We start from the raw sequence: 20851 nt of genomic DNA, 5'->3' as shown, positions 1-20851 counted from the left end.
AAAATAAGAAAGCATTCACATCTGAAGGAAGATATGGTTGTTATTGGGAAGCTATAGAAAGGTGGAGTTAGGAATAATGCAGACATAAAATGTACCTCACAATAGCTATTTCTTTAGCAATTAACAAAATAATGGTTTTCTAAAGTGATATTCTGACTTTGTTACATAAAATAGTATAAATGGCCAAAATCAAAATACACAAAATAAATCAGAAAAATGCAAATATAGCAAAGTTTACCTAGCATTAATAAGTCAATCAATATGAAGGTTAAAAATTAAAATGCATTTGAAACTCTCATGGATTTGACTGCTTAACAAATATTTCAATATTTTCATTCAAACACCTTCTTTGGCAGGTGTCAATGAATCTAAAATTACCTGAATTTCAAGTAAATTATATATGTGAAATATCTCTACTTCATATCAATGTATTAGGATGTAGGCTTTAAGGAGCAGCATTAACTGAGAAAACACTGCACATCTCATTTGGTGGACATATTCCTGAAAATGGAAGCTTAACAAATCACTCCTATATGGTGTTGTTTTATCATAATTCTAGGGAATGTTATATTGTGTACACATGCAATTACTCTCTAAGTCCTGTCATACCTTTGGTCAAAATTCTCTTCGTTTAACAATTAATAATATTTTTGGTTGGTTTTCCCAAGCCCAAGAGAGGACTCCTAACAACAGTCCTTTAAAACCTGTTAATATCTGCTCCACCATTTTCTTAGAAGTATCCACTGTGAAACTTGCACTGTAAAACACTATTAGCCTTTTTCTGCAGCTTGCACTTCTTTTTGTCAGCAATTCAAAGCCAATACTGTTTGCTAAAACATTAACAAATTGACTCAAAAGTCCATCAAGGAGTAAAAACACATGTTGAGGAACACAGTCATGTCACAATAGCACTGTAGAGTGTCATTGGCTGAGAGGTACAGTATGTCAACCTAGCTCTTGCTGGATAGTAGTATTTAAAGAGCATGATTAAAATATAGCTTAACAGTATAAAGTAATTGATTGTTAAATATATATTTTGATAAATACTTCAGAGACAAAAAGTATCAATGCTACACTGGGGGCAAGGGGAATTAAATGTGTATTCTTCTTTCACTGACCCATATACAATTCTTATTTTTTGAATAAAATCTGAGGATTGATTGCTGAATGGTCCAGAACCCTATCTCAATTTTATTTGGTTTTATTTGCTATAAAGCCAGCACAACAGTAATCCTCTTGGTGTTGCTATCTATATAATGTATTTGCATCTTTGGTAGTAACTTAATTGTAGAAATCCAGAGCTTGTATCATCTGAGAACAAAAAAGGCAAATCCAATGATTATTAACCAAGAAGTCTCTCTTGAGGTCTTTATTGCCATATTTTTACTAGACATCTTCACCTGGATTTTCTTAATTCCACATTTTCCTAACTGAACAAATCATCTCCTGCTCCTCTACCTCCTCCTATTTTCATCAACCCACTTACTGAAGCCACAAATGTAGAATTTATCCTGCAAGGTGGCTGCCACTGTCCTGGCTCAAACCATCATCTTTTGGCCTAGAGGTCTTCCATAGCTCCCTCATTCACACCATCCTCCATGCTCTTGTCTGTGTGATTACTGTTCAACACAACTAAGGTGAGGATAATTCTCTGCTTAATATGGTTTATTAACTCCTTCAATCAACAACACTGAGTGCAAAGATTATACTTTTAGGATAAAGTCTAAACTCCTTAGCATGACTAATCAAGGTCTTTTATCTGCTTAATATCAATTTTGCATTATCTTTTCTTACTCCCCCATAAGCAATACTGGGCCATTTATAGCTTCCAAAATATGTCATGCTTTCTCAGACCCCTTTACCTGTGCTAATATTAATTCCTCTGTATATTATGTTCCTTCCTTCTTCCTTTGTTTGGCTAATTCCTACTTGACCTTCAAAACTCACCTCCTTCAGGTACCTTTCCTAACTAACCCCTTTGTACTTTCACAATTTACACAGAACTCAGCCACACTATATAGGTGCTATCTGTTTTGTTTTTCTTCTCCACTACATTATAGACTACTTTCTTCCTTTTTTTTAAACTTTTATTAATACCTATTTTATGCTGAATTTACCTCTGAGCCATAAGATTTTGTTTCTTTGGTTTCTTCTGGTATACCTTTTTCTTCTGTGCAAGTTCCTCTTCTAATTTAGGAACAATCTGCTCTTTTTCAGTAAGGATCCTCTCAATGTGGCAGGGAGAGCTCATGCGTGGGTCAATCCACTCATAGGATCCATAAGTTCTGTGCTGCATCTTAGGAGCTTTGCTCAATGACCAACAAATCTACATTTAGACCCTTAAGCTCGGCATTACTCTGCATTTGTCAGCATGTGTAGCAAAAATTCAACACTCTTTTGGGGACACTGAATCTGTGTCCATCCCCAGTTTGGCCTGGGACCACCTACCAATTCCACTATTGTAAGAACAGAATGGCACACATTCTTCAGATACGTGGTGGCTTTTCTCCGATACATTCCCTTGATGGCCTAGGCAGTTACTTGAGTGATCTTAAAGTGAACATGAAGATTTGAACCTCTTGATTGGCATAAATTTGTGGATTTTGGGGGGCCAAATGAATAATGAACCATTTTCAGGAGTCACCTCAGGCAGTTTATGGGAAGAGGCCATTATAGACTGATTTCTGCGGCCTCAGTGCCTGCCACCAAGCAGGTGTGTCACAAACATTTGCTGAACTGAAGTTCAAGTCTACCACCACGTGTTCCATTCTCTAATTTTTTTTCCCCAAGGATTTTCTTTTTTAAAAAAATTAAATCTTTATTGTTCAGATTATTACAGTTGTTCCTCTTTTTTCCCCCCATAGCTCCTCTCCACCCAGTTCCCGCCCCCGCCCCCGCCCTCACCCCTGCCCCCACTGTCCTCATCCATAGGTGCACGATTTTTGTCCAGTCTCTTCCCGCATCCCCCACACCCCTTTCCCCCCAAGAATAGTCAGCCCACTCCCTTTCTATGCCCCTGATTCTATTATAATCACCAGTTTATTCTGTTCATCAGATTATTTATTCACTTGATTTTTAGATTCACTTGTTGATAGATGTGTATTTGTTGTTCATAATTTATATCTTTACCTTTTTCTTCTTCTTCCTCTTCTTAAAGGATACTTTTCAGCATTTCCTTATCTGTGAAGCTCTTTATCTGACCTTCAATTCTGAATGATAGCTTTGCTGGGTAAAGTAATCTTGGTTGTAGGTTCTTAGCATTCATCACTTTGAATATTTCTTGCCACTCCCTTCTGGCCTGCAAAGTTTCTGTTGAGAAGTCAGCTTACAGTCGTATGGGTACCCCCTTGTAGGTAACTGAGTTTCTTTCTCTTGCTGCTTTTAAGATTCTCTCTTTGTCTTTTGCTCTTGGCATTTTAATTATGATGTGTCTTCGTGTGGTCCTCTTTGGATTCCTTTTGTTTGGGGTTCTCTGTGCTTCCTAGACTTGTAAGTCTATTTCTTTCAGCAGGTAGGGGAAGTTTTCAGTCATTATTTCTTCAAATAGGTTTTCAATATCTTGCTCTCTCTCTTCTTCTGGCACCCCTATAATTCGGATGTTGGTAAGCTTGAAGCTGTCCCAGAGGCTCCTTACACTATCTTCATATTTTTGGATTCTTTTTTCATTTTGCTTTTCCGGTTGGGTGTTTTTTGCTTCTTCGTATTTCCAATCTTTGACTTGATTCTTGCAATCCTCTAGTCTGCTGTTGGAACTCTGCATAATATCCTTTATTTCAGTCAGTGTATGCTTAATTTCTAGTTGGTCCTTTTTCATAACCTCGAGGGTCTCACTAGATTTCTTGAGGATCTCACTACATTTATCAGCAGTCTCACCAGACCTTTTGAGGGTCTTACTAAATTTATCGGTGGTTTCCAGAAAGTTCTTGAAAAGCCTTAAAAGTGTGGTTTTGAACTCTATATCCAGTAGTTTGCTCTCCTCCATTTCTGTCATTTGTGACCTGTTTCTTTGTCTCCGCATTTTTTATGCTTCCCTGTGTTGGTAGAGTGGCTTTTTGTGCTAGGTGTCCTATAGGGCCCAGTGGCTCAGCCTCCCCAATTACCTGAGATAGACACTCTTGGTACACCCCTTTGTGGGCTTTGTGCACAGTCTTGTTGTAGTTAAGCCTTGATTGTTGTAGGTATCACTGGGAGGAATTGACCTCCAGGCCAATTGGCTGTGAGAATCAGCTGTGTCTGCAGTGGGAGAACTTCTGTGCTGGAGACACCCCTCTGGGGCAAGATTTGCTTCAATGGGGCTTTGGTGATCACTGAGCCTTCCCCCTGAGTGTGTCCTTTATGTTTCCACGGAGCTGCAAACTGGATGGTCCCACTCTGACCACTGGGTACACTGGCTCTTGGATCTAAGGAGGTGCTAATTTAGCCTCCGCCTGAGGCTACCCAGCAGGAGCTATGAAGAGATCTTCAGATTCCCCTTCCTTGTTTGGGGTTTGGAGGTGCCCAAATGAGGCCCAGCTGTGAAGCAATGCAAGCTGCTGTGGGGCCTTGGGCCTTCTCTTGGAAGTTCTGGGTCTGTCTGGCCCAGCTGCAGTTTGTTAGGTAATTTTCAGATTGCAAAGGGCCAGGGAATTCATATGCAAAAGCCTCTGCCGCAGGTTGGGTGGGGCGGGGTCTCTGGGAATCAACAGGGCAGAGCAAGTAGCTATGGCTGATCCTCAGCCCTGCCCTAAGGGGCCCCACATCTCAGTGTCCTGGTAATCGATGCAAGCACCTCTGAGAGAAAGCCGCCCTCGAGTTCTGAGTTCTGCCTGCTGCCAGACAGTCCAGTTTCTCCCTGTATGAGTCTGGGTACCCAGAGACTCACCCGGAACTGGAGTTCAGAGCAGTCAGGGGCTTGTGACTTCCTCCCGATTCAAAAAGACAGCCACATCCTCAGTTGCCAGCCCTTGCCACATGCACCTCCATACCTCTGCACTTCCCCACCTCCTCTGAGTCTCAGTGTGCTTTTCTCTTTCCTTCTAGTTGTAGAATTTCCACTCAGCCAGTCTTCTTGTGTTTCTGGATGATGTCCGTTTTGCCTTTTAGTTGTATTTTTGAAGTGGTTGTTCGAGGCAGCAATTTCCGGTGTTTACCTATGCTGCCATCTTGGTTTCTCTAATTTTTTAAGGTAGGTTTTTGTGTTCTTTCCCTTATGCTGCCACCACACCTCATAAATCCTGCTACTGTGGAAGTTAGTGGTATTGTAATTGTTTGCTTGTTATGCCCATATAGCCTGGAAGCTCTTGATGATTCTCAGTTCTTAGTGCACTGCCTGGCACCAAACAAGTCCTGATAAATAGTGAATAAGTGAATAAACTGAGACATAAAAGTTACCTCTGGCTCTTTCTTAATCTGAAGATTCCAGGATATCTCAGAGATTCTTGGTGATTTGACTTCAGATTGGGGGAAAATTCAAGAATCTATGTATTTACACAAAAGGGAATTTGTTTCTTTATATAAAATAGTAAAAAAAGGCATTTATATACAAGTCAGCCTAATAAAGCAAGTTTTTCCTTTTATCATAACCATGTGTAATCTTTGTCATTAAAAATATTTACATAACTCATGTTATTAAAAATAAAACCAACCAATAAAAAATGAAGGCGAGCTCTGAAATGTATATTAAGCATTTACGTTGATCCCCTCTAGTTTAAATCCATAAGACAAATATGTCTTTAAAAATATATAGCAAACTAATCCATATCAACACATTGAACTTATCATCCTTGTTGAAGTGTTATCAGTTTGCAGCTCAGTAAAGTTCCTGATTTTTATGGTACTGCAGAAAACATTTATCTAAATTAAAGTGTATGAAGTGCAAAAGTGCTTTTCAATCACAATATCCTTTATGAATTAGAGCTTCATTCATCAAAATTACAGGCAAAATGAGGTAAGGTCTCAGAGGGCTGTCTCATTACAAGGCTTATAAACACTGTCCTTAGAAAGAATTGGTTTAACACCTAACAAATCAAAATCTGATTGGGAAGATAATTTATTTGAGATCATCTATCTTTAGAAGACATGTTGGACTGAGTGCACTTCTTGGCCTTTTTAGCCATTCATCAAGAAATTAACAAGCGAGTACCACAAACCACCAGAATGCCTTAGATTTGAAAATGTGAATTATGTGTAAAGGTGGATAGGGTATACATATAACAATGTTTATATTTAGCTTTTATATGCTTAAAGTGAGATAAAAGCAATATTTTAGCTTTTACTAGTATATGCTTATTTTCTAAGGAAGCATTAAAATGCCATAAAATTTGTAAGGTTTCAGAATTTTAAAAATGCCACCATATTATAGATTAATGAAGCCAGATGCAAAATTGCACTTATTTTATTTTCCACATCATGTTACAAATAAATATAAGAAAGCACTGGATACCCATTAGATTTTTCAGTAAAATATATTATGTTTGAAGCTCTGTATGAGAAAATGCTATCTAATATAGAATACTATATTATATGAATCTACATAAAGCTCCTCTTTCATAAAAATTCTCTTAATAAACAAGGACCCATGTGAAACAAAGTATATTTTAAAAGTGAAATAACAAGAGAACTAAAAAAATCTAGTACTGTCACTATACACTAGCATTATTACTACTATAATTGTATTATAGTCATTTAAAATACCTCTGTTGTTATTTTAAATAAGTACAAGTTAAAATATAGAAATGACAAACTAGAGACATTAACTTATCCTTATAATATTCAAAGATAATATCTATAAGCAAAGTCTGGACAACAAAAGTAAAGAAAGTATTTTATTTATATGTCCATCATGTCTTTTTCCATTGATAAATATAAACAGTTCATATAAACAAAAATGCTACATAGTAGTCATTTTCTCTTTAAGGAATTTTTTTTAAAATATATTTTATTGATCTTTTACAGAGGAAGGGAGAGGGATAGAGAGCCAGAAACATCGATGAGAGAAAAGGGGATATGCCCGCAACTAAGGTACATGCCCTTGACCAGAATCGAACCTGGGACCCTTGAGTCCACAGGCTGACGCTCTATCCACTGAGCCAAACTGGTTAGGGCAAGGAATTTTTTTATAGTCAACTTTAGAACATCTATACTAATAAAGAAAAAATTATTTTATAACAAAAGGTAAGCCATAAATTATATATAGGGTGTCCCCAAAAAATATATACACACACTTTGAATAATTTTAAAGACAGGGTTTATTAAAATATCTTTTATTTTCAAAATTGAGCTATCAGCTGTTAAAGTGTGTATACACAGTTGGAGAGGGTGCAGGCTGGCTTGAGGGGACCCCCCCCCCCCGCATGAATTTCATGCACCGGGCCTCTAGTAAATAATAAAGACACAAAAGGACAAACCTATTGAATGATGACTAAAGACTAAAACAATCATTTTCTTTATAGAACAGGATTAAAAACCAAATAGATATTGCAGTAGAAAAATCCTAATAATAAAAACTGTTAGTAATACTGAGTAAAAAACACTATTAGAAAGAATGACTAGAAGTCTCAAGTATTTTTTCCCCCTCTGTTATACCTGATGCTGAGCCAGGAGCCTTACTCACTTTATCAACAAAATCATTTGATGGAAGCAAGTATTTCTATAAATGAAGTAGACTTTCTATTCAAATAGTTCCTATTTGTTGTTTCAAACACACTTTAAGTAAAAATCTAAGTCGTTATTGATTAAATTTAATAAGTATAGGTTAAAAATCTGGAAAATTTAGACATCAAGTTCCTGTTTTCTTACTTCTGGGTGTTTTAGGTTGAATGCATTGGATTTAACCATAACTCCCACTTCAATTCATTTTAACAGAGAATATAGTGAATTATCCAAAATAGATATTATCTCAACTACCATAAAATTAAAAACCTAAGACCTAAACTGCTTTAAATTTATAGTAAACTTGATTCATAAATGGTAATCCTTACCTGAATCAGTAATTAATGCTACTTATATAGTCCATTTTAGCACATCATATATCAAATCAGAGTACAGCATCATTTATGTTTTTACCAATGAGAAACTTGTATAGACTTTGGTTTGCTTTTAACTAGACATAGACATTAAGTTTGCAGAAGGGCTTTCCTCTGAAAAGCTTGAGGAAAATATTTCAGTGGTATTGTAAACATGTAGAACTAGCAATATGGGCACTAATTAAGATGAAATATTCTTATAAATTATTCTCAGTAGTAAATTCTTATTCAGATTAGTTATGCTTGTAAATAATTTACAAGACTATAAGAAATTTTTTAAAATGGCTACCTAACATCAACAGTTATTGTTCAATGGAAAAGGACATCAAGGACACTTGCAAGTAAAAGAACTGGATCAATATTAACGTGATTTTCATTTCATGCTTCCTCAACTCCAGTAAGCTGACAATATACTCTGATTATGTGAACTGCCTCAGAGTAACACAGAGAAGGTTATTAGAGCAAGAGGTGGAAATAGAATGCACTTTTTATATTGACAGGCCTGCTAATAGAGTATACCGATTTTCAAAGACATGCAATGCATTTTTACAATTTGGGTCTGACAGCAAAAATGGAATTTCATTTATTCCTAATTCAAAAATATTCATACATAAGCAATATTTCTTAGAGAAGACCAACAAAGCAAATATTCATAAACAGCATTTTTAAACTGAAAAATGCAATTAAAAAGGTGCAGGAAACTATTATTCAATTTAAGTGCAGTACTATATAAGTATGAAATGCTAACTTAATAATCTTCTTAATGGAGTGAAAGTAGAAAACTGCATTCTGTGCTTTTTAAAGGAAATTTGATAAACTATATTTTAAGAATATACATGATGGTAAATATAGATTATACATTTTTTAAAGTGAATTATTACTTAATGTGGTTTTAAATATTTTAAGTAGAATTTCATTATATTAAAAATCACACAGCACACAACTTATAAAAAAATGCTAAAACATAGAAAACTTTGCTCAATTTAGAACCTCAAAGAGCTGAGATGATGCATTATTCATTTTTGCGATTGAGCACATAGCATAGTGTTTGGTCCTTATGTTACAATATACTTAGAAAAAGACTAGCATGAAATAAATACATCAAGAATGATAAAGACAGCTATATTTACATGGTTGTCTATCAGTGATCCCCTTTTCCTCCTTTTAAATTTTTTTGGATTTTTTTTAGATTTTCTAATATGAGCATGTTTGTTGTCAGGAAGAAAGGGAGACAGGGAAGGAAGGGAAGGGAGAAAAGAAGGGGAAAAAGATAGAGAAACAAGAACAGAGGAAAGAAACCTTGCAAAGAGTCAAGAGGAGTAGCTGACAGATGAATAGCAGAATGAAAGGAAGAAAGTTTTGGCAACTCTTGGAATGAAAGAAAAGATGAACTGGACAACTTGAATGAGGGCTGAGAGGGTGGAGTAGACATCCTCTATCAGTACGTGGCATTAACCTGGTGAATGATGCTTGAATTTTCTTTTAAAAACCTGTTGCAAAATTCATTATGGAAAATTTATTTTAAAACCCTGGGAAATGGGGGTAGGAGATGTTTTGGATAGGTAAGTAAATTGCTCAGAGACATGGAAAAAATAGGTAATTAACAAAAAATTTTCTCTACTTACAAAAAAATGAAAAAGCAGAGATATAGGTTATTTAAAGCATTTTAAAAGCACCAAAAACATTTTAAAATGTGTTTTGTTTTAATATATTTTTATTGAGTTCAGAGAGGAAGGGGGAGGGAGAAGATAAAGATAGAAACATCAGTGATGAGAATCATTGATTGGCTGCCTCCTGCATGTCCCCCACTGGGGATCAAGCCCGCAACCTGGGCATGTGCCCTTGGCCAGAATGGAACCCAGGACCTTTCAGTCTGCAGGCTGATGCTCTATCCACTGAGACAAACTGGCTAAGGCATTTGGGGAAAAAAGGAGACATATGTACTACTATTTGTAATACTTTAAACAACAAAATAAAATTTAAAAAATAAAAATGTGTTTTTCTAAATGACACAGAATGCACACCCTATACATAACTCTAAAATAATTGTATTGATATACCTTTATAGATAATAGGCTATTGGAGTAGGTCAAAATGTAACAGGTAAATGTAGTCAGGAAATGTTCAATAATGCTTTTGCAGTTAAAAAAAATTCCAAGTTATCTACAGTAATACACTGCATGAGAATAATATTTAAATTGAATTTTTGCTGGATCTGCCATTTTATTAACTAGCATCTTACTTAATTTCTATGGTTTATCATCCTCCCACATAAAAATCCTCTAATGGCTCTACTTTACAAATACCTTCACAATATGACTCCAAACAGCCTTCTTAGTTTTATCTTCATACAATCTCCCCGCATTGTCCTCTGTTTCACCACACAGCACCATTTTCCAATCCCTCTACATCTTATGTTAGCTTGTGCAGTCCCTTTCTCCACATTTCCACCCTCCCAGTTATCAGCTTGAGATGATCTCCGTTCATCTTTTCAAGTCTAGCTAGATTTTATTTCTTCAGTTAAACAGCACCCTTCACTGAGCTCACACAACATTTTTAATACATCTTGATAATATATTTATCATGTTGTGTAATAATTATTTATAAATGCAATGGTGTGTACAAATTTTAAAAAATTAGTCTAAAAATATAAGCATGATTATAGTTCCATGCCACTCAGCAATAAATCCATTAGTATAATTTTATCAGTTCCTTATCTTTAACAGCTTTTGATGCTCTAAGTGGAATAAAGCACAGACAGAATTATACTTCAGAATTTGAAAATACCATACTCAATAAACCTATTCCATAGAAATCATATCCTTCAATGCTGCTACTGAAAATGACTGTGGGTTAAATACTGTGTATAAACCTTATATCAATCACTTATCAATTAAAAATAGCAACTAAATTGCATAAAATTATATTAATGTGGATACTCTAAGTGGAATACAGGGTTGGGCAAAAGTAGGTTTACAGTTGTGAGTCCATGAAACAAAGTTTATTCTTGTGTTCTTATTTCTTAATTATTGTATCATTTTCCAGACAAACAACTGTCAACCTACTTTTGCCCCACTCTGTATAATTCCTGTTCTTATGGGCTGCTTTTGTACAAGAATATGAAACATCTAAAGTTAAAACGTATTCTGAAATATTTACAAAGTAACCTATTACCAATTGCAAAATATTGAGGCTATTTAAAGTAGTAAGTTAGGCCTTTTTATACCTCTATGTCTTGGTAATTACTGTTATTACCCCTGCCCTTCCCTGCTCACCTCGTAAATTCCTAATATTCTCTCAAGATACTTCATAAGTAATGACTTCTTTGAAGTTGATTCTGACCTACTCCCTAGACTAAGAGTTAGTCACTATCTTCCCAATTCTCTTTTATGAACTACTACCTTCCTCTAACATAACCATTTCTTTCTTTCCACTACACCAGGAGTTTTTAACCTTACTACTACTGGAATTTGGGGTTGGAGTTTTGTTGTTGTATTTGTTCTGGGGGAGCTGTCCTGTGCATTCATGGTCTATAACCATTAGATGTCAGTACCACAACCTGACTTCCACCCGCACTGGGAAGCATTACACCAAACTATGTGCTCTTGAAAGGTAGAAACTGTTTCTTAGTCTCTGAGTCCAGCATCTAGCACATGAAAGGCATGCAAAAAATAATCAATAAATGCTTTCATTTATTCATTTCTATTTTCATTATTTTTATTGAATTTATTGGGGTTACTTTGATTCACAAAACCATACAGGTTTCACGTGTACAACTTGTTAAACATCATCTGCACACTACACTGTGTGCTCATTGTCCCAAGAAAAGTTTCTTTCCATCCCATTTTCATCCCGTTTTCCCACCTCTACCTAACCAACACCCTTTCGCTCTAACTATCACCACAATGATGTCTGTGTCTATGCATTCTGTATATATTTTTCAACTAATCTCATCACCTTCTCTCATCCAGTCTTTTAGACACCCACCCATCCCTCAGACACTTCTCCAAAGAGGACATTCAGATAGTCAACAGACATAGGAAAAAATGCTGAATGTAACTAATTATCAGAGAGATGCAAATTAAAACCACAATGAGGTATCACCTCACACATGACAGAATGGCTACTATCAATAAAACAACAGACAAGAAAACACCATCTGGAAAAACAAGATGGCGGCATAGGTAAACACCAGAGTTTGCTGCCTCGAACAACCACTTCAAAAATACAACTAAAAGACGAAACGGACATCATCCAGAACCACAGGAAGGCTGACTGAGTGGAAATTCTACAACTAGAAGGAAAGAGAAAAGCATACTGAGACTCAGAGGAGGTGCAATGAGGAAGTAAAATACTAAGGTACAGAGGTGCACACAGAGCACAGAGCGGGCTGGCGGCTGAGGGCGCGGTTGTCCTTTTCAATCAGGAGGGAGTCTCAGGTTCTGAGTTCCAGTTTTGGGCGAGTCTCTGGGGATCCAGACTCATATGGGAGAAGCAGGACTGTCTGGCATCGGTTGGAACTCAAGGGCAGCTTTCTCTCCAAGAGGCTTGCAGCGATTGCCGAGACACTGAGAAGCTGGGCCTCTGAGAGCAGCCATAACTGCTAGCCCCGCCCTGTTGATCACATGGGACCTGCCCCGCCCAAGCCCTGCAGGGAGGCTTTCACTGGATAGCCTCAGGCAGAGGCTAGATTAGCACCTCCCTAGAGATCCAGGAGCCAGTGTACCCAGAGGTCAGAGTGGGACCATCCAGTTTGCAGCTCTGTGGAACCATAAAGGACACACTCAGGGGGCGACTCAGTTAGAACCAAAGCCCCATTGAAGCAAGTCTTGCCCCAGAGGGGTTTCTCCAGCACAGAAGTTCTCCCACTGCAGACACAGCTGATTCTCACAGCCAATTGGCCTGGAGGTCAATTCCTCCCAGTGATACCTACAACAACCAAGGCTTAACTACAACAAGACTGTGCACAAAGACCACAAGGGGCTGCACCAAGAGTGCTCTCCTCGGGTAATTGTGGAGGCTGAACCACTGGGCCCTAGAGGACACTTAGCACAGAAAACCACTGTATGAACACAGGAAAGCATAAAAAATGTGGAGACAAAGAAACAGGTCATAAATTACAGAAATGGAGGAAAGCAAACTACTGGATATAGAGTTCAAAACCACACTTTTAAGGTTTTTCAAGAATTTTCTAGAAACTGCTGATAAACTTAACGAGATCTACAAGAAATCTAATGAGACCCTCGAGGTTGTGATAAAGGACCAACTAGAAATTAAGCATACACTGACTGAAATAAAGAATATTATACAGACTCCCAACAGAAGACTAGAGGATCACAAGAATCAAGTCAAAGATTGGAAATACGAAGAAGCAAAAAGCACCCAACCGGAAAAGCAAAATGAAAAAGGAATCCAAAAATATGAAGATAGTGTAAGGAGCCTCTGGGACAGCTTCAAGCTTACCAACACCCGAATTATAGGGGCGCTAGAAGAAGAGAGAGAGCAAGATATTGAAAACCTATTTGAAGAAATAATGACAGAAAACTTCCCCTACCTGCTGAAAGAAATAGACTTATAGTCCAGGAAGCACAGAGAACCCCAAACAAAAGGAATCCAAAGAGGACCACACGAAGACACATCATAATTAAAATGCCAAGAGCAAAAGACAAAGAGAGAATCTTAAAAGCAGCAAGAGAAAGAAACTCAGTTACCTACAAGGGGGTACCCATACGACTGTAAGCTGACTTCTCAACAGAAACTTTTCAGGCCAGAAGGGAGTGGCAAGAAACATTCAAAGTGATAAATAGCAAGAACCTACAACCAAGATTACTTTACCCAGCAAAGCTATCATTCAGAATTGGAGGTAAGATAAGGAAAAGCTAAAGGAGTTCATCACCACCAAACCAGTATCATATGAAATGCTGAAAGGTATCCTTTAAGAAGAGGAAGAAGAAGAAAAAGGTAAAGATACAAATTATGAACAACAAATACACATCTATCAACAAGTGAATCTGAAAATCAAGTGAATAATCTGATGAACAGAATTAACTGGCGATTGTAATAGAATCAGGGGCATGGAAAGTGAGTGAACTGACTATTCTTGGGGGGTAAGGGGTGAGGGGGATGCAGGAAGAGACTGGACAAAAATCGTGCACCTATGGATGAGGACAGTGGGTGGGGAGTGAGGGTGGAGGGTAGTGTGGGAACTGGGTGGAGGGAAGTTATGGGGGGAAAAAAGAGGAAGCAATGTAATAATCTGAACAATAAAGATTTAATTAATTCAAAAAACAACAACAAACAAGTACTGGCCAGGATGTTGAGAAACGGGAACCCCACTATTAGTGGAAATAAATGCTTTTAAATGAATAAAATCACTTAATTCCTCTGAATCTGTTTAAAGCCCTGCAATCTGAGGCTTCAACATAAAAACAGAAGAGCTATTAAACCTTTTGATATAAAAATGCTACACAAAATCTGTGAAAGCTATTTTATAAGCATATTTGTAACAGTATTATATAATCTGTTTTGGTTATTTTAAGAGATTATAAAAACCACAGGATGAAGGTCATGGTATTAAAATATGTGAGCCTGTACTCTCCACCTCCCACAACCACATCAAAATTACAACTTAAATACAGAACAACCATCTTTCAGAACCACCTGAAAGCTGGATGAGTGGAAGTTCTATAACTAAAGAAGTAAAGAAGAAAGCACATTGAGACTAGCAGGAGGTGCAGAGGTGCAAGATGGGCTGCTCCGACACCCATGTGTGCTGTTTTTTAAACTGGGAGATCATCTCTGGAGAGGCCACTCATGAGAATCTAGGGATCCCAGTCCCACACTAGACCCCAGCCCAGGATTCCAGAACTGGGAAGAGAAGTCCCCTCAACTACAGACTAAAAACCAGCGGGGATTGTGGTTGTATGACATGGAGGCTGCTGTAGACCCAGGTGTACCATTTAAAGGGCCCACACATGAACTTACTCAGACTACCAGCAACGGGCAGCTTTGGGGGACTCAGACACATAGGAACAGGAGCTGGGTTGTCTGGCATCTGGGCAGGAACTCAGGGGCAGCTTTCTTCCAGATAGAGGTGCTCGCAGGGATAATTATTCCCCTGATGAAAACTCCGCTTTTGTAGTGCTGACTGGCAGACATATCTGAGTCTCCATCAGATATGCTTGCTCCACCCTGGGATTTCCTGAGTCCCCAGCCCAACCAATTTGCAGTCCCAACCAAGCTGTTTGCAGCAGCTTTTCCATATGAATGGACTGTTCTGGCTCAGGCTTCAGACTTTGCTAAAATCTCTCAAGCAAGCTGCAGCTGGTGACAGCATACTCCAAACCTACCAATAAAAGGCCCAAGACTTGACTTTAGCCAGTTTGGCTCAGTGGATAGAGCATAGGGATAGAGTGTTGGCCTGTGGACTGAAGGGTCCCAGGTTAAATTCTGGTCAAGGACACATACCTCAGTTGCAGGCTCTTCCCCTGCCTGGGCCCTGGTTGGGGCTCGTGCAGGAGGCAACCAATTGATGTGTTTCTCTCACATCAATATTTCGCTCTGTCTTTTCTGTTCTCTTTCAATGGAAAAAAATATCCTCAGATGAGGTTTAAAACAAAAGAAAACAAAACAAAAAAAAGCCCAATACCTGGCATTAGCACCAGCCTGCCTTGCTTCACAGCTGGACCTAACCTGGGCACCTCAAAGTCCAATACAAATAGCAAATAGCAGTCTGCAGATCCCTCTATAACTCCTGCTGGGTAGCCCCAGGCAGTGGCTGACTTTGCACCTCCCTGGAGGCCCTAGAGCCAGTACACCAGTGGACAGCTTCAAAACATAGCAGACTACAACTCTACACATCCACAAGAGACACCAAAGCCCTACTGAAGCAAGTGGTGCTCCATAGGGGTGCCTCCTGCACAGCAGCTCTCCCACTGTAGTACCAGCTGATCCTCATAGGCAATTGGCCTGGAGGTCAATTCCTCCCAGTGACACCAATAGCAATCAAGGCTCAACTACAAGACTGTGCAGACAGTCCACACAAGGGCACATCTAGAGTGCCCATTTCAAGTGACTGGGGAGACTAAGCCACTGGGCCCTACAGGACACCTACTACACAAGGCCACTCTACCAATTCCAGGAGACATAGCAGCTCTATGTAATACATATAAACAAACACAAGGAAGCAGCCAAAATGTGGAGACAAAGAACCATGTCACAAATGAAAGAAATGGAAGCAAGCAAACTACTGGATACAGAGTTCAAAACCACGGTTATAGGGTTACTCAAGGATTTTCATGCGACTTTCAAGGATCTTAGGGAGAATGTCAAAGACATGGAAAAGGACCAGTCAGAAATTAAGCATATACTAACTGAAATAAAGAATAATTTACAAGGATTCAACAGTAGAGTAGAGGATTCTGAAAATCAAATCAAGGATTTGTAATATGAGGAAGCAAAAAACACCCAATCAGAAGAGCAAAAAGAAAAAAAGAATCCAAAAATATGAAGATAGTATAAGAAGCCTCAGGAACAACTTCAAGTGTACCAACATTTGAATTATGGGGGTGCCAGAAAGAGAAGAGAGAGAGCAAGATATTGAAAACCTATTTGAAGAAATAATGACAGAAAACTTCCCCTACCTGCTGAAAGAAATAGACACACAAGTACAGGAAGCGCAGAGAGTCCCAAAAGAAAGGGAAACTGAAAGAGGTCCACACCAAGCACATCATAATTAAAATGCCAAAGATTAAACACAAAAAGAGAATCTTAAAAGCAGCAAGAGAAAAGCAGCTAGTTACCTACAAGGGAGCACCCATTTGATTGTTAGCTGATTTCTCAACAGAGACTTTGTAGGCCAGAAGGGAATGGCAAGAAATATTCAAAGTGATGAAAAGTAAGGACCTACTACCAAAATTACTCTATCCAGAAAAACTATCATTTAGAATTGAAGTTCAGATAAAGAGCTTCACAGACAAGCAAAAGTAAAAGGAGTTCATCACCATAAACCAGCATTACACAAAATGTTGAAGAGTATTCTTTAAAAAGTGGAAGAAGAAAGAAAAAGAAGAAGGAAGAGGAGGAGGAGGAGGACAAGAAGAAGAGATAAAAAGTATGAATAATAAAATGGCAACAAATACATGTTTATCAACAATCAAATCTAAAATAAAAATAAATGAACAAGAAATATAATGAACACATAAACTGGTGAATAAAATAGAATCAGAGGCATGGAGGCATGGAATAGACTGAGGAATCTCAGAGGGAAGGGTGGAGGGAGAGAAGAGATTAACCAAATATCTTACCTAAAGACACAGACAATAGAGTGGTGAAGGGGCAAGGTGGGGACCAGGTGAAGGGGCACCATGGAAGGAAAAAAGAGGGACTCTGTAATGAAATGAAATATGTGACGCTGGCACCAAAAAAAGCTGTCTTGTCTTTCTCTCCCTCTCTTTTTAAAAATTTACACCATTAACATTTCAAAATTTACACCATTAACATTTCAAAAAATCATTTAAACCATAATCAGATGATCTATTCATTATAGATATGGAGAGTCAATTAATAATGCACCAACTAAAATGGACTTATCAATGACCAATAATAAGACATTTGCTAGGGTCTCTACATAATACAAACAATAGGTTACTGGGTTAAAAAATAAAATCACTTTTCTCAAATAGAACTGTAAACTCTTTAAAAACTAAATCAGAAAAAAATATGAAGTCAGATAATTTAATGCTTCTTTTTCAACAACTGGATTATTGCATTAGTATTTTTTTTTTTATTTTGAGTGCTTTTCTTATTTCTTGGTGACTGCAAGTAACAAATTATAGCAGTCATACATATACCATCAAAACTAATTCAATTCCAGATTCATTACAGAGCTGCTTTTTATTCATCAAGGTCAAATCTTGGTGGCTTCACAAGCTTAAATAAATCAGGTGTTAAGCAGGCGCATCTCTGAGGAACCTAAGGATGTTCTCATTTGCAGTTCTCAGCATATCTTTTTATTGCCAAAGAAATAACTGATTAACTTTGTCATCTTTGCTCCAAGTTAGTTTTTCCTCTGGCTGAAGCAATCTGTCCTCTTTTGTGATCATTGATCAGACCTATTTAAGATGTTGTCTTTGATCACAGCCATGGGGAGCTTGTCATCTTAGGCTTTGATAAAACATTGTTCTACTATAATTTTATGGAAGGGAAAAAATCTGAAATGATCATTGACAATCAACAAAGATGAGCAAACTTACTAAGATTTTGTACTTTTCTTTGACAGCATTATTAGTAAGCATCAGAAGTGCACTAAAAGTTAACTAGTACAGGTTTTGCTTAAACATACAAATATGTAATATACAAAACCCTCCTTTTTCAATCATTTCCTTGTTAGCTAATTTTCCCTGAAGAAAAAAAACACCTTGTAGGTCAGAAGATGAATTTATGAGTTTTGAAATATTTTCCTTATATTCATCCATTGTTGTGGTCTGATAAATTCTTGGTAATCAATTAAATTTGCACTTGTATGAGATTTTACTATTAGAAAACACCTAAAAAACACAGTCAATACATATAACACTAGGACATTAAACACCAGGAAAAAAATTACATACCTCTAGATTTTTATTAATCTCATTTCAACACCAAAGACTGAAAGTATATCAAATCACTCCAAATCTTTTGCACATGACAACCTCATCAATTATTCAACTCATTAGTATTACTAAGAAGCATGAAAAACTCCATCAGTGTTACGGATGTTTTCCAACTGAAAAAGGTCAACCAAAAGTTTTAATAATGAAATCAAAAGAAAAGCTTTACAAAGTAAATATGAAATAAAAGTACTGTCCTGATGAAACCGGTTTGGCTCAGTGGATAGAGCGTCGGCCTGCGGACTGAAAGGTCCCAGGTTTGATTCCGGTCAAGGGCATGTACCTGGGTTGCAGGCACATCCCCAGTAGGAGGTGTGCAGGAGGCAGCTGATCGATGTTTCTCTCTCATCGATGTTTCTAACTCTCTATCTCTCTCCCTTCCTCTCTGTAAAAAATCAATAAAATATATTTTTTAAAAGTACTGGCCTTATGTTTCCTTGAAAATATATCCAATTGTGATTATTTGCTCATTTAAAAGAAATTTAACCATTTGTTTTGTGGCTCAAAATAAATTGCCTGAAGAGAATGTTAAGAAATCCAAATTATGGCTAATTACATCATCCATCACATGAGAGTCCAACTATAATTTAATCTAAAATATTTGACTGATTCAATAAAGGGAAAAAAGTAAAAATAAAATAAAATATTTGACTGATTGTAAGAAATCAAATAATTAAAATATTTTTAATAAAACATTAAGTCTGCTAATTCAGTCTCAGTTACATTGTATTACTACTAGATGCCCAGGGCATCAATTCATGCACCAGTGGCATCCCTCCACCTGGCCTGCAGGATTGGGCCAAAACCGGCTTTCTGACATCCTCTGAGGGGTCCTGGATTGCAAGAGGATGCAGGCCAGGCCGAGGGACCACACCAGTGCACGATCAGGGCCAAGGAGGAATGTGGGAGGTTGGCCAGCCAGGGAGGGCCCGCAGGAGGGCTCCAAGGTGTGTCCGCCCATCTAGCTCAGTCCCAATCAGCCGGACCCCAGCAACAAGCTAACCTACTGATTGACTGTGTGCCTCCTGGTGGTCAGTGCACATCATAGCAAGCGGTTGAGTGGTCTCAGCCTATCATTAGCATATTATGCTTTGATTGGTTGAACGGACGACCAAACACTTAGCATATTAAGCTTTTATTATATAGGATAGGCTCACATTCTTAAAACATAGTGTACTACAGGAACAGATAGACCTGACCAGTGTTCAAATACCAGGGATTGCTTTGATGACCATGTAAATAATCCCTACTTAAGTAATTTAAGGTTATTCCCTTAGCTTGTACAATTTTAAAATTCTGAAAACTTTGATAAGTATTTCAAATACTTCTAGCCTACTGAAAGTTCCTTCATAAAATATTCTTTTGTTTCTAAAACATGTTTGCCACAATATAGATTAATATAAAAATATTTTGACCAAAGGTTACAGCTGAGTTTCTATTTTCAAGATAGGATTTATAGGAAAACTAAGATATTGTAATTATTTAATACAGAGGAAGAAATAAATTGTATTTCAATTTGTTCTTGAAGCTTTTCCAAAATTTGTAGGTTTGTGCTATAGTTATACCCTTTACCTATGTCTACACAAACCAAAATATTCAATCATTTGGATGTTAGTCTAACACACTGCCAGACTTTAAGATACTTAAACACGAAATTTAAAAAAAAGATATTTAAACACATTTACATGTTTAATGGCAGGCAGAGGGGCCAGGTGAAGGGCTGAGTTTCTTTACTTTTATATGAATGTTCTTACAATATGTGAATATAAAATCTTTCTTTAAAATATAGAAAAAGTCTTCAAATAAGTTTTTCAACATCTATGTTTTTAAAAATGTGTTTTTATTAATTTTGGAGAGAGAAAAAAAGGAAGAGGGAGACAGAGAGCAACATCAATTGGCTGCCTCCTACATACTCCATACTGGGCATGTTCCCTGACCAGGAATGAAACCAGTGACCTTTGTCTGGGTGCATGGAAGTTGCTCAATTCCTGAGCCACACCTGCCAGGGTTCAACATCTATTTTTATTAGATGAAGTACTTTGTAGTAATTACTGACATTTCCTATTTCTTTTGCAGAAATATTTTGTACACAGGTTAGAAGGCAGAGTTTGAAAAAATGTACAATACATTTTCCTCTTGGTGGTTTGTAATTCTTTCTTCTGTTTATATGTATAGATCACTTCAGGGAATATTTTCCAG

General features: G+C 37.4%; 1 protein-coding gene across 1 annotated transcript in view; it reads right to left on the bottom strand.

Moving 5' to 3' along the window:
* NBEA (neurobeachin) overlaps positions 1 to 20851 on the bottom strand; it is a gene marked incomplete at its 5' end in the record, with an annotated part of 948936 nt that overhangs the window by 364951 nt on the left and 563134 nt on the right. The window lies entirely within an intron of this gene.

Source organism: Myotis nattereri, assembly GCF_964212035.1.
Source record: "Myotis nattereri genome assembly, chromosome: 2".
NCBI classification, from domain to species: Eukaryota; Metazoa; Chordata; class Mammalia; order Chiroptera; family Vespertilionidae; genus Myotis; species Myotis nattereri.
The sequence above is the reverse complement of the archived record's forward strand: the minus strand, read 5'-3'. Positions and strand labels throughout refer to the sequence as shown.